The sequence below is a fragment of the Camelus dromedarius genome, chromosome 5 (assembly GCF_036321535.1).
Source record: "Camelus dromedarius isolate mCamDro1 chromosome 5, mCamDro1.pat, whole genome shotgun sequence".
Lineage (NCBI taxonomy): Eukaryota > Metazoa > Chordata > Mammalia > Artiodactyla > Camelidae > Camelus > Camelus dromedarius.
Window position 1 is genome coordinate 34,629,246 of NC_087440.1, and position 14,548 is coordinate 34,643,793.

Below are 14,548 nucleotides of genomic sequence, written 5' to 3' on the forward strand. Positions count from 1 at the left end.
AAATATGAGTAAGAGATGGAGTGCTTGATAACTCATTACTTTTTTCCCCAGAGGCATTTGAGGTATTTTAATTCTCAGCCCGAGATTTAGTATAAAATATTCAAAACCTAGGTCATAATTTTATTTTGTTTTTATCACTTATGGATATTAATTAGGAAACAGTGGTATACTAAGTTGAATTTCCTGCTTGAAACAAAGAGAAAACATCTATAAAAGATCTGTATAAGAAATACAATTTTTAAAGAGAACATGAGGATTTTTTATATAAACTTCAAATCAGTTAATTACCTATCTGAAATGCTTGTTTTATGTTAAAGCTTCGAAAATGAAAGAGAATAACTGTTAAAGGTGACTGACTGTGAGGACTTTTCTTGTTTCTAAGCCTTTTTTCTCTGAAATAATAGGCTTAGGGGAATCTCACTTGGTATAATTAGAGAAAAACTGACTTTGTTCTAGATTAGAGTCAATAAAACAAATTAAAAAGAAACCCTCCAAGTGTCACAGATATTTTATTTGGGGGCATATCTTACATAGCCTGGAATTTTATTTTCCTTCCAAAAGAAACTTCTGAATGGAAAGGGAAATAGGTGCCTACTGAGGAACGCAGGAAATGTACCTTAGGCATGTATTTCATGTGATGATTGCTTTTCTTTTGCATTTAGGAACTACAGGCAAAAGCGAGAGAAATGTATTTGATTTTATTACCCAGAGGAAAAGCAATCACTATGCTTGTCAGATCTATCTATGAACATTTCTCCCATCCTGGGAAATCTTTGAAAAATAAAATCATGTTGGTGGCTATCTTGCAGTGCACTCAATTAAAGTTAAGTTGTTAGATTTTTCCCTAAAAAATGTCAGCCACTGCTGTTACCAAGTATCTGACCAGGTCACATGGAAAATAGCCATGTTCACACTATGCTATCTGCATTTGTCAGGAACTGAGCTAAAAAGACTGATGAGTATCTCATGGATATTCATTCTGGTTTCACTCGGGGCAAATTGTATTCATCCTGCAAACTCCTTGACCACAAACTATTCTCTTTTGCTGTTCCATTTACGTCTAAAATTTAGCACATACAGAATTTTATAATTCAAGAATTTAGATCACATGCAACTGGTTTGTGCATAGGCTGGATGGAAATTTGAAGAAATTTGCTTCATCAAACATTAATTGAAAATGGATGCAATTAGTGACTGGCTGCTCTACTGAGACTATAACTAAACCTCTGATTTTAGTTACTGTAAAGGAGAGTGCTAGAAAGAGAAAATGAGTGAGTAAGAATGTAATTGGTTTTCTCAGATTGTTCCATTTGGAAAATGTCACATTTCAGAGATTTTGCAGCCTTTCTGTTCAGGATAGAAGGTTAGATCCAGGAAAGCTTTTGTGGAAGAGAAAGGGCAAATTGCCTCATCAGTCATCCACTCCATCTTCAGCCACTCTAATAACTCTCATTCCAGTACTCAGCTGAGCCACAGTCCCAAGGCCAAAGTCTACTGCTTAGAGGTGTGAAGAATAGCATATATATTTTAGACCAGAGGACTCAGACAAAATTAAAATAAAAACTACTGTTCTAGCATGGGATATGTTTTCAGAATGAGTTTCTCATGTACTTTCTTAATCCGAATCCTGTCTTTGTCAGTGTTTGCCTTTTGGAATTGAATTTTCTCTAATTTAGCCATTTGCACCATATCATATTGTTTCTAGTTATTTCAGAGCTCTGAAAATTGCCAGTTATCCAATGAACATTTCTTATAGACTGAATAACTTTATCTGCCTGCTTCTTAATTTTTATTGAAGTGTGGTGATGTCATCTGAAAATGACTTTAATTTCAGTGTTTTATTTCTGTAGATGTGTGCTAAAGATGTCTTCTTGATTCCTAGAGAGATGCAACTATAATTAATTCTGTAACTAATCATTAAATATTTGCTGTTAAACCTTTGCATGACTAAAAATTCATCTCCCAAGAGATGAATCTCCTATCACTATTTTATCCACTCATATTTTTAAATGACTCTCAACTCAAGGAACATCCAGCATAATTAGTTTTACAATTATTACAACTATATTCAGTTTTTACAACATCTTGTATTATCCTGACTATATTTCCATTTTTTTTTTTTTACATATCACAGGCTTCATTTGTACGAGAGACAAAAAGAAGTTTGTACAGATCACATCCTTGCTATATCTGATTATATTAAATTCATTGAGCAGAAGCAGCAGTAATGACCAAAACAGAATAAGGATGGAAACAAAGAAGAATTCTTCATTATTTTCTTCTTCTCCCTCAAATGAGTAAGTCTATTTGTATTACTTTTGATTTGTTACTTGAGATTTTTTTAAAGCTCCATATATGAATGCATTTGTCTTGGAGTTACTTTGTTTCATCGTGACTGAAACATAAACTATCTCAGCAAAGTGATAAAGCATCCATGCTAAGGCAACACGAACACATAGACTCTTCAGAAAGAAACTAGCTTAGCAAAGGAGTCTTATAATAAAGGCACACATACACATTACTCAACAAAACACAGAACTTGTTTAACTCAGAAGGCTTTTCATTTGAAACATTGAATATAATCAATGCAAGTATTTGTGGGGGGAAAAAGTGGTGCCCTACACTCCAGATGAGAAGTGGAACTGTTGCTTAGTAAAGGCCAATTTCTCGGCAGTAATGGCCAAAATTAGTAGTGGGAATAAGGAGCTAAAATATCCAATTACAAGCTTTATCTTCTGGAACTTTGGATCCAAAGCATTAATTACAAAGTATGGTGATTTTAGGCTTTTGCTTGTTACTCCTTGTTTATAAATTTTTTTTTGCACTAAAAAATACATAATCAGAGAATTACAGAAAGTTAAAGCTGAAATTGTGTGATGATTTATCAAATCAAATGTGTTCATTTTAGAGGCAAACACACACTGTTACTGCACCTGTGTTTGATTCTGCAAATGTCAAATATGATTTCAAACACTCTTCAAATATATGTTTATTTGTCCATTAAATATGTATAATTCTGTTTCAAACTAACATTGCATATATGTTTCTAACAATGTAGTGTTTGTTTATTTGTTTTACGCTATAGGCAATCTTCAAATATTTCCATTGTCTTTGTTAAATAGGGACATGCCTGCATATAGGGAAAATAATGGATAGTGTGGGTTAAGTAATTTGCCTTCAAAACAGGCAAATCTAATTTCCAAATCACAAACTAAGCCTATATCACTCGCCAGGTAGTATTATATTGGACAATATAGTATAACCACACAAACTAAGACAGTAATCTGCTCAGACAACTGTCAACGCATGCTGCCAATGTGAAGTACGGCCATTTGCGGTAACTGACTATATGTAAGCAGCAGAGTAGGAGAGAATACCTTATATTTTCACAAAGGATTTATTTTGTGGGTTGAGTTGTGTAAAAGAGGAAAAGAAGTTGATAAGCAAAGGCACCAAAGAGGCTTTGGACTGTATTTTTGTTACTCTTACAAGTCTTTTTTTTTTTTTTCTTCTCATGTGGTGTCTTGAAAGAGTTTAAATCTGTATTTCATATCTGTATTGCATATACAAGTAAAAAGCTTATACTATATAATATAAAGTGTTTATAGGTGAAAAGTAATGAATTGGGAAGTCTCCCTTTGATTCTGATGCCTTATCAGGAAGATTCCCCTGAAGGTTGATAATTACAGTGAATGTAGTTATTCTTTGTCAAGGGCCATGGAAAAATAAGATTTTAATTCTGTGATACCTGCCCACCCCCAAGCCCTTCTTCATTGCTGCTGCTTGCTTTCTAGAACTGTGAAATATTTTACTTACTTGTTCCATTTTTTCATATCCTGTTCTATAGAGATTTCTAGTTTATTCCCAATGCAAATTATATTGGTATGTAAATATTCATTTGTATGAATTAAGGTGGGAAGGCTTACCAGCTTACTCACATTTTTTTTCTTTTTTAAACTAGAAACGCATGGCTCTGTCCCTGAGCTCAGATGATTGGGCAGATTTATTTTAGATATTACTGGATAGTCCTAGAGTTCAATATGAGAAAAATATGAGTCACCACTGGTGATTGGAATGGAAATACAGAAATTGACCTAGTTTATAATCAGTGAAAAGCCGGAATATCAGTTTAACTACCTTTTATTCCAGTAGGCCAAGGAAAATACTCCTTAATTAGAAGAATCCAGACTCTACTATCTGCATTTTTAAAAATGTAAGCTAGTTTATTGAAAACTGTGTTACTTTCCTGTTTTTGTATGCTTCTGTGTACGTGGAGAACAGATAACACAGAACTAGAGGCATAAACACAAGATTTCAGAGAGTCTTGAATGCCAGAGTATTTTTGTCTCTAATCTTTCCTAGTAAAGATAACTACCTCTATTTCTTTTTAATTAAGTCACATGGTAAATTAGCATAAAGAAATGCGTAATAAAAGACTCATACCAACATCACACATCTAAGTCCTTTTTAATCCATGGAAAAGCAAATTTTTCTCCCCTTACTTTTAAGAAGGTTGATTCGTGAAATCTCTATGGGACATTTTAAAACTTGCAATTCTTGATGAAGAAAGCCTTGAAGCCCTTTAAATATCAGAGCTGGGCCAGAATGTCCATAAATAATTCCTACTCTCCCACAATCCACAGTGCTAGGAAAGGTGCAGACACTGCAGATTTTTACTGTTTTCTCTGCTTGCATTCATATTACAATAAATAAGAATAGATTTCTAATATCCATTTCTATTACATGCATTAACTGAAGCTGTGGGGGTAAAATGAAAAATTTCCTGTGATTTGAGACACTGGGGAGGCCCGTATGCTCATGTGTGGGCAGCACATTCAGTATTTCTGTCTTTTTTTTTTTTTAAAGTAGCTTAAAATGTTCTAGGGATTGCTAACGGTTACAGAGCCTTCAAGCACTATTTTTTTAGTTTAATTGTAATCTTTCCATTAATATTTTTTGGAAGGATGAATCAGTTTCAGTTAAAAAGCCTGAACTGATAGAAAAATTAAGACAAACTAAAATGTGCATGAACAAGTTTAAAGTATGCACTTTGTAGCATTATTTTTTTCCAATGGATAATTAACATGAAAATGCATTGTAAAACTGAATAATAAATAATTTGTCTTTCTATCCCCACTTGAAATTGAAGTACGACACTTAGAACAATATAATTTTTTATAAACGTTGATTTTCCTGTGTGTAAGTTGATTTCTTTACTGTGAAGGAGTGTACAGATATAACTTTCCACAGTATATACCTTTTGGTGGAGTATATACCTGTGTAAACCTATTATTTGGCAATACACATTATAGATACTTGCCAGAAAGGAATTAGGAAATCAATGATAAAGTTGGAATGTGGCCTCTGAAGACTTAAATTAATGGAATTCTGCTAGAAACATAAAAGTTGTTTCCCTGCTGTTCACATCTGTTGCATCCTGGAAGAAAAAAGAAAAAATTTTATGTGAAGAGCTGATCTTGCATCGCTGACTCTTCCTGATTTGTGCTGATGATAGCTGAAGCTGCAGTCTTGGCACCTCTTACCATACACCTTCATCAGCAAGGTGGGAACACATCCCTGAATTAAATTAGAATTCAGTGTGCAAATCACTTTCTAGGCTAGTCTGAGAAAGGCAACTGTTTTAAAAGTTACTACAACAATATTTGAAAATATTACTAACAGAAATCTACCTGTAAAAACCTAATTTTAAAAAAGTTTCCTCAAAGAAAGGAAAAGAAATCATAAATATCATGTGAAAATTAAGGCCACAGTCAAGGTGAGGAAGAATCCTGGTCACAGCCACAAAGGCAGGATGAAGGGACAGAATCAAATGTTCTGCAGACCTTGAGTTTAACAGCCATTTCTAACACACTATTATTTTTTCTTTATCTCTTTCCCTTCTTTTAACTTTTCTTTTACATTTTATAAATATCTTTGCTATTCTTCTACCTCCTTAAGAATAAAAGTAGTAGATATCAGTGTCAGCGCTAAAAACATTTACATACATTACATCAATTAACTCTTTATCCTATGATTTAGAAAAGACTGTTATCTCCAACTTACAGATAAAGAAACTGAGGCTTAAAGAGATGAAATAAATTGCTTAAGTATTCCACTAATTGGTATAGAGCTGGGATGTCTTTCTCAAGACAGAACCTTAAAGCATCTGCTGTAGGAGTGGAAAGGAGTAGACACAGAGAAAAGACAAGAGTAAGTCTTGGTAGTTGTGGGGATCCTGTAAAGAGGCATGTGATAGAAAGCACATCAGAATGACTCCCTTCTCTAGGGGTTTCTGTAACAAGATAAAGAGCATAGAAGGAGGAGAAGTTTGGGTAAAAGGATGAATTCAAAACGAGGATTCTGTGAGACAGCCAAATTCTCACCTGGAGGTCCTGGGAAACCCCTGACCTTGAGATACAGGAAAGAGGGTAAATAATATGTAGGTAGCAGTTAGAGCTTCAGGGTAGGTGAGACTATTTGCAAAAAGATAAAGGTAAAAATAAAGAGATTAAGTAGGGAAGAAAAAGAGCCAGCAAAGATACTGAGAGTAAATAAACTGTAGTGGCAGGAAAAGAATCAGTGTCCTGGAAATGATGCAGTGAGAATTTAAAGTAAAAGGAGGAATGACTGCTAGTGTTAAATGCCACAGAGAAGTCAAGTCAGGGCAAGGTGAGGGCGGGAAAGTGGCTATCCGATTTGAATACTACCAGTTTATTGGATAATAACTGGGGAGTGAGTCAGAAGATTTTTCAGGATAGAAAAAGAAATAAATGAACATTAATTAAAAATAATTTTAATTTATTTAATTAAATAAATAATTTAATTTTAATTAATTAAAATAATAATTTTAAGCAATTAAAAATAGTGAGAGTAGGCTCTTAGCAAATCTGGACATAGATAATGTAAGGACAATAGATTGAAAGATGCTTTTTCTCAGTGTGTCATGCTTACAGGCTGCTTGGAAAGAAGACATGTGGAGGAGGGATTTAAAATCTTGAATTATGTGTGAAAAACTATTCACTTCAATGACTTGAAATACAGGTGCTATGTTTTTATTCCCGCTTGAGATTGTTATGAGTTAGTGGACTTGGAAGGAAGCTTGTTTTGATGAAAATCAAATTTAAAACGTAACAAGTGAAATTTCTAGACTGGATACAACAATAATTCAGGATGAAATACAGGAAGAATGCTATGCTAAAAACGTTCATGATAATCCTCAGCAGCATGGCAAAAGAAAAGCTATGAGAAAAGATGGAAACAAGAGTCAAGGACTTAGTACAGTTTCCTCACAAATTATAAGACATTTTCAGAATGAAGAAGAACTAGCCCTTCAATTTCTAACCTAACAATAATGAGGTCTGCAGGCACAGGAAGGTTGAAACAATCATGTTGTTAACCTCGGGAAGAAAAGATGACTGGTGGTGTTGGTTCCAAAGGAAGATGGATGAAGACCCTTTCCTGGGGTGGAATTAAGGGTTGGGGCATGTGCCAAGCAAACAGAGGCCATTCTCAAGTACATTGATCCTCTTTTTTAAAATTTCTTTATTAGTTTTTACTTTTATCAGTTACCCTTGCACATAGTGACAAGTGTCAGGTAGTTGTTCAGGTTAATTCTGAAAAACGGCATCCCACTGCAATTCTTTCTCAGCAGCAATTGCTTCTATTTCTTTTAGCTGATTATTTAGAAAACCAACTCGATGGCTCTAGATAATGGCATTCTCTTATTAGTTCTTGCTGTTTTTTTAATTGTTCTCTTTGGGGAAGTTGTTTGTTTTTTAGTTTTGGAGTATTATGCTTTGACTTCCAACTATAGAAAACATGGGCTTAGCTCTGTTTTCTTCCCTGTTTACTCTTTTATTTTTCTTCTGGAGTTAATTTTGCTTTCTTGTTTGTTTAGTTTTCATATGTGAATGTCTCTAATTCAGCCCAAACTTTTGCCTATTGCCTATTGCCATGTCATCTCTCAAGACATTTTGGTGCATCAGGTATTCTAAAGATTTAATACTTATGAAGAAGTCTTAGAATCATCTCACCTGTTACAATCTGGATGGGCTGCCCCTTGTACATGTGCAACTACCATCCTGAGATCCCTTCATCCTGAGGGCTCTTTCAGTACACTCCTTTGTCTCCTTCATTTATCCCTCCATTATTTTGTCTATTCATAGTTATTGACTGTGTCTTAATTTGTTAGGTACTATACACCTGAGGTGGGAAAAAAAAGAAACAAGATTCATTGCTTTCACTGATTCTATGTTACAGTGCTAATTGAAAGGGCATTCACTTCAATGATATTTTCCACTTCTACGTGGATGCCTAACACCAAGTATAAGAAAAATAAAGGAGACATACTCATGGTATTTGGTAGAAAAATAAGGGTTTCACTGTAATCAGAGTTTACCATGCACCGTGTCAAACAATTTGAGAAATCCAACAGAACTTCTTTACCTTTTATCTTACTAGTTTGTCTATAGTTTAATCCACTGTCCCAATAGTGTTTGGGAGGCAGTAAAGGTAAAACCTCTTTCAGAAGCGTTAGAATGCACAGTAAGATTCTGCTACCCAAAGCATTAATGAACTTTTCTAATTCCCTATGAGGAGTTTTGTGAACTTTGAGGACCATGGAGAATATGTACTTAAATAATTTTATTTAAATATAGTTACTGAAATGAAAAAAAAAATTACCAATGAGATAAATAGAAAAAGAAAAGCACAAAAAGTAGAGGTGCCATTAATACTGTCTTCACTTTCAAATACCCTTGAAATCAAAATCAAAACCCAGAGCTAGATATAAATTTGAATTAAATAGAATAGTACAATATCTTACATATTAACTTTTTTCCTAAATAAATATTCTGAAGTATAATATTAGTAATTGACTCTTGTTTCCCAGTTAGTTCTCTGACTCTGAGAAAGGGTTTTCATAGTAAAATTCTTGCAGTTTTGTATGTATTAAGATATCTTTATTCTCCAGATACCCTTAATTGATAAACTGGGGCATTATAGAATTTTAGGTAGGAAATACTTTCTTTCATAAGTCACTTCTAGAACTGTAGAGGAGTAATGCCATTTTGATTCCTGATCTTTTGCTTAGGACTTATTTTCTTTCTCTAGAACCTTTCAGAAGCTTTTCTTTGCCCCCAGTTTTAAAAAAATTCCTAAATGATGGTGTCTTGTTGTGAGTCTGTCTTCCCTGAGCAGAGCAATTTTGGGGCACCTTCAATCTGGACTTTATACTCTTGAGTTCTAGGAAATTATCATTATGAATGTTAATAATGTATTGCCTCAAGTTTGTTCCTTTTCTTCTATCCAGAAGTCTAGTTTTTTGGATGTTATTTGGGCTTTTTGGAAAGGTCCTCTAATGTTTTGCTCTTTTTTCTCCTACAATTCTCTCTTTCCTGTAATATCTAGGAGATACCTTTAGCATTTTCTTCCAACAACTATCATTTGAGGTTTTTTTTTTTTAGCACTGACACCAAATGTTAATGTCCAAAATTTCCTTTTAAATTTGCTGAATATTTCTTTGTCAAGGGACCCCTTTCTTGTTTCACAGTTCCAGTATCTCCTCCTATCTTGCTGGTAGATTTTATCTTTGTTTTCTTTCCTCCACATGCAGTTTTTCTTTCTTTCTTTCTTTTTTTTATATGTTTTTGTTTTGTTTTGTTTATTTTGGTCAACACCTTTCATATTAGTAGCTTTTTAATCTTTCTAATTATTCTTTTTGTTTTCTCATATTTGAGACTGTACCACCATCGAGCTTATGAAAGGACTGAACATGTGAGTAGAAAGTGCAGGTAGAAGCTTTACGATGGGGTGATCTAACTGGGGGTTTTACTTGAGGATGTGCTATCATGGTTTTTCTTTGCCTTTCCCTCCTGTCCCTTCCTATCCTGTCCCTTCTTATCCTGTCCCATCTCTCTCTCTTAGGCTACAAAGATTCTTGATAGAAGCCTCTTAAAATATTTTTCTTGGAGAGTAGACTTGGCTTCAGTGTTGGATAATCCCAGGAATCCAGTGAGGGAAGTGTTCTGAGGGAAGGTCAACACCTTTATGTGCATGCGTGCTCATAGTTTCTTCAGTCTGAAGTATGGTACCTAGTTTGCCTATGATGAGACTCTGTGCAACTTATTTTTAACTTTTTCATCCACAGAATAAATATCCAGTTGTTTTGCAAAATGCAGGAGGAGAAATCACCTTGTTAATCAAAGCAGAGGAAGGAATTTGGATACTAGAGTGATTCTTGAAGAGGTTTTCAGCTAGTTCTCCTTCATCTAGTTTTCTGGTCCTGTACCCCCCAATCCACAATTGCCTGCCGACTTTCAAGATTCTGTGGAAACAACTGAGTTGGCTGTGAATGGACCCTTTATGGATTTATGATTCAGATTTCTTGGCTACATTAGGTATTTCCAGTCTTTACGCTTTCTGACTTCCACAATTGTGATGCTGTTGTCTTTTTTCTCTTTCTTTTCACTTTCATGAGTTAATGACTTAAAAATTCACATTATTGTTGGTTTGGAAAAATTTCATTTTATAACAAAATATTTGTGGGTATCCAGTCAACTATCCTTACTTTAATTTCTACTCACTTCCAGCTTATTTTGAAACATATTGCAGCAGTTATACTAACACCATTACAATGTCTGGTACAGAGTTAATACTCAACACACATTTGCTAAATTAACTAATATATGAAGAATAAAGGAATAAGTGGATAAAGAAAACTTGACTTTCTAGTGATATTGATGAGCAAATTAGTAAATATAGTAAATAGAAGCATTTGGGAACATATGTAAAATATTTGCCACTTGTAATTGAAGGTTAAAATTTGAAAGAACACATATTTATGAGGAGTGAACAGATGGCTGTGGATGTGAAGTTAAAAATAGGATTTTAAAATTCTTATTGTTGAAGACATTGGATCTTACAGTACTTAGAATAATGTAGTTGCCAAAACATTCCTGTCTGATCAAAATAATTTAAAGTGAAATATCAGAGGAGGAAAATCTCAAGCAAACTGTAAAGTAGATTTTGTAAAAGAAGGAGGTATGTCATATAAATAATCGTTGTAGAGAGAATGCATGGGAAGTACATATAGAGATGTAAAGATATTGCCATATGCAACTTCAGTAAGTGTTTACCAAAACTATGCAAAAAAAGTGAGGACCTGATACTTTAATGAAAGTAAGTGGATATGTTCTCATGGTTATACCAGAAATTCAGTGGAAGAAGGTTCATCATTGGAATATAGTGGTTGATTTTAAGAAACGATTCTAGTCAAAGAAGTTGGATGTAAAGTACATAGACGTAAATTAATCTACAAACCCAGATAGGGACAGTGGTACTCACCAGATAGCCAATTTATATGCCAATGCTTACAGTTAGGAAGGATTAACTGTATGCCTAGTTCTGGCCAGTAAGTCATGGGCAGAAGTAATGCATAACATTTCCGAGACAGAACATTGAAAATACGCAAATGATTTTCTAGCTGGCGCCCAGTGAATCAGTGAATTGTGACATTCCAGGTAGTAGAGATCCTCTCAGCTTGGGACCTTGAATAACTACATGGAACAGAGGACTCTCCCCACCACCAGGCCTGCTTGAGCCTATATCATGAGCAAGCAACAAATTTTCTATGTTGTTGTTTTTAAGCAATGCATAGGTTATGGTTAATTTACTGGTGCAGCATAATCACCTAATCAAGATAAACATATTAATGAACCTAGTGATGATTATTAGAGTGATAGAAAGCAGTTTAACAAAATTTTAGCAAAGATGGGAAACATACATGTGAAATGCATGAAAAATCTTATCCACATTTTGACTGGAAATTTTATCCAATTAAAGCAGGTGAACTGGTCCTTTTTTATCTGCCTGGCTGAAAAGTCAAAAATTTGAAAATCTATTCTGCCTTATTAATGAACAATAAACTAAAGGGTAGTTGGAGCATGGAACTATATATTATTGGCACAAAGTGATCATGATTAAGAAACATAAATAGGAATTAGGATGTATAATCAGATATGTGAACTTCAGGAAGTAAGAGCTTCACAGAAATGAAAGTCATCACACCATGGATTGAAATAATAAAAAGAGATAGACTGAAGATAGGAAATGTTTATTTAAAAAATTTAAAAGTGTATTAAAATATCTAAGAAATATTAAAAGAAAAACAAGCAGCTAAAAATTTACCATAATCATGTAGATTGCTATTCTATCAGTTCAGATTTCTAAAGAATCAAGAAACATACAAGCAAATAAAGAATACTGACTTAAACCTCAAAGGCTATTGTCAATGAACTCAGACCTAGAAATGAGCCAAAGGTACTAGAAACAGAACGATTTTAAATTTTGTTTTGGTCTTAAAAAATAGAGACCCAGAATTGAGGCAATGTTTACAGAAAATAAAATTAAATACAACTAAGTTTTTTGCTGCATCAAAGAAGATGGTCTTGAAATTGAGAAACATAGAACATCTTACTTTAATGAGAAAAATAAATGAGATAGGTAGGGATACATGAAGAGGCTACATATGAAATTTAATTTTATCATAAACACAAATTATATAAATTAACTAATAGAATAGTGTAAGCAATATATGTTTATATCTATATCTGTACTCCTCTATCTCTCACATCTTGGAACAGTTCTTGGAAATCTTAGAGAAATCATGGAGAATGGGAATTGAACCAAAAAATGGAGATGGGCTAAGATTGCAGTTTTCAAAAAAAAAAAATGGATTATGAGAATTATAAACTAAGTATAATGAGCATCTCTAGGGAAAAAAAGAAAATAGACTATTAAACACAAAGTACTAGAGTAATCATAAGGGAATTTTAGGGGTAATAGCAACTAGCATCCATTCAATAACAGTCAGCCTTGCTAAACTCATTCTACTTAAACTTATTGGGATTATATTTCTGAGTTTTAGAAAGATTTAATATACTCTCAAATAATATATAGTGGCACAACTTTAAAAAATTGGTAAGTAGATAGGGCCACGAGCATTCTGACTTCTTTGTCAAATACTAGTGAGAGTAAGGGATAGATGTCTATTGTCTCATTCTATGGTTGGCTTCCTCAAAAATTTTATCATGATTTTGATGAGTCATAAAAAGCATGCTTATTGAATTTGATAATGACACAGCTCAGAAATCATGTTAATACTCTAAAATATTGACTCCTCTGTTCAAATAAATTTGGAATGACTGGAGTAAAGTTGAGTAAGGGGAAATCCAGGCTTTTTCAGATGACTCCAACTCAGACTTAAAAAATAGAAACATAGTGAACATAGGAAGGGAATTTTATTTCCACTCTGCATGATTTGAAGAAGCTGTCATTCATCCAACAAATATTTATTGCTGCCTACTATGTGCCAGGAACTTTGTACATTGAAGATCTGTCAAATAATAAAGGAGATCTTAATCCTGGAGAAGGAAGAAACCTATAAGAATTTAAAATATTTCTGGATCTGTAGTTCAGAGAATGATCATACTGTTCTGTTCAATTTGAAGAGATAAGAGCCAGTGGCCAAAGGCATGAGAAGTATTCAGTTTAAGCAAACACTTTCTATTCGTTGAAAGTGCTCTCAACAGAATAGAATGCTTGGTAAGGTTTGGGTGCCTCCTCTTTCTGATGAAACCAGCAGATTCTTATCTGTTGTGGATGTTGATCTGGTGTGGAAAATGCTGCTTGAGTTTCTCAAAAGTTGATCTCTATTATCCCTCCCAAGACTTCATGGTTACATTATTCTTAGCAGCCATGTATTGAAGTATATAGCATGGATGCTTGCTTGCTTGCTTGCTTGCTTGCTTGTTTGCTTGCTTGCTTGCTTGCTTGCTTGCTTGCTTGCTTGCTTGCTTTCCTTTCTTTCTTTCTTTCTTTCTTTTTGTGACATATAGTTGATTTACAATGTTGTGTTTCTGGTGTACAGCAAAGCGATTCAGTTTTTCATTATAGGCGATTATAAGCTATTGAATATAGTTCTCTGTGTGCTTTTATTTCTTTAAAAATATTGGTTCATGTCTAGCAGAAAATTGGGGAAACAGGGTAAAAGTGGATATAGTAAATTTAAGTAACCTGGGTTTCAATTACAAAAAAAAAAGCCAGAAGAGGAGTTGTGAGAAATAATATAAGCACCGCATTAGAGTATTAAAATTAACATACAATTATACAACACTGAGGTGTTACTGTCATTTTTGTTTTACTGCAAGGTGTGCATTTAAAAAAGACATAAAAATTAGACTCAGCTTAAGGTGCAGAGTTTTCAGTTCTCATATTTTCTCACAAAAAATACTATATCTCTAAATGGGAGTCTGTTGGGATGTGAATAAGTTGCTGGTATTAGTTAGGGAGAAATCTGCCATGGGAAGGGAGTTAGATGTATGATTTTGATTCCCTGCAGGGTAGAAAAGATGGTGTCATTAGTATTAAAAACCCATCAACACCCAGCATGTTATTGAGGCTGTGGTTGGAAATGCTAAGTGATACTGACACACAAATATTTTCAGGGTCATTTGCAGAAAGAGCATAGAGTCAGAGCTAGACACTTTTA

At 33.9% G+C, this 14,548-nt stretch overlaps 1 long non-coding RNA gene across 1 annotated transcript in view; it reads left to right on the forward strand.

Annotated features, from left to right (window-relative positions):
• LOC105094197 (uncharacterized) overlaps positions 1-14,548 on the forward strand; it is a 1,056,246-nt gene that overhangs the window by 383,859 nt on the left and 657,839 nt on the right. Inside the window, exon 15 of the long non-coding RNA XR_004137286.2 lies at positions 2,135-2,297. This is a non-coding gene — a long non-coding RNA (uncharacterized LOC105094197). The remainder of the gene's footprint in view (positions 1-2,134; positions 2,298-14,548) is intronic.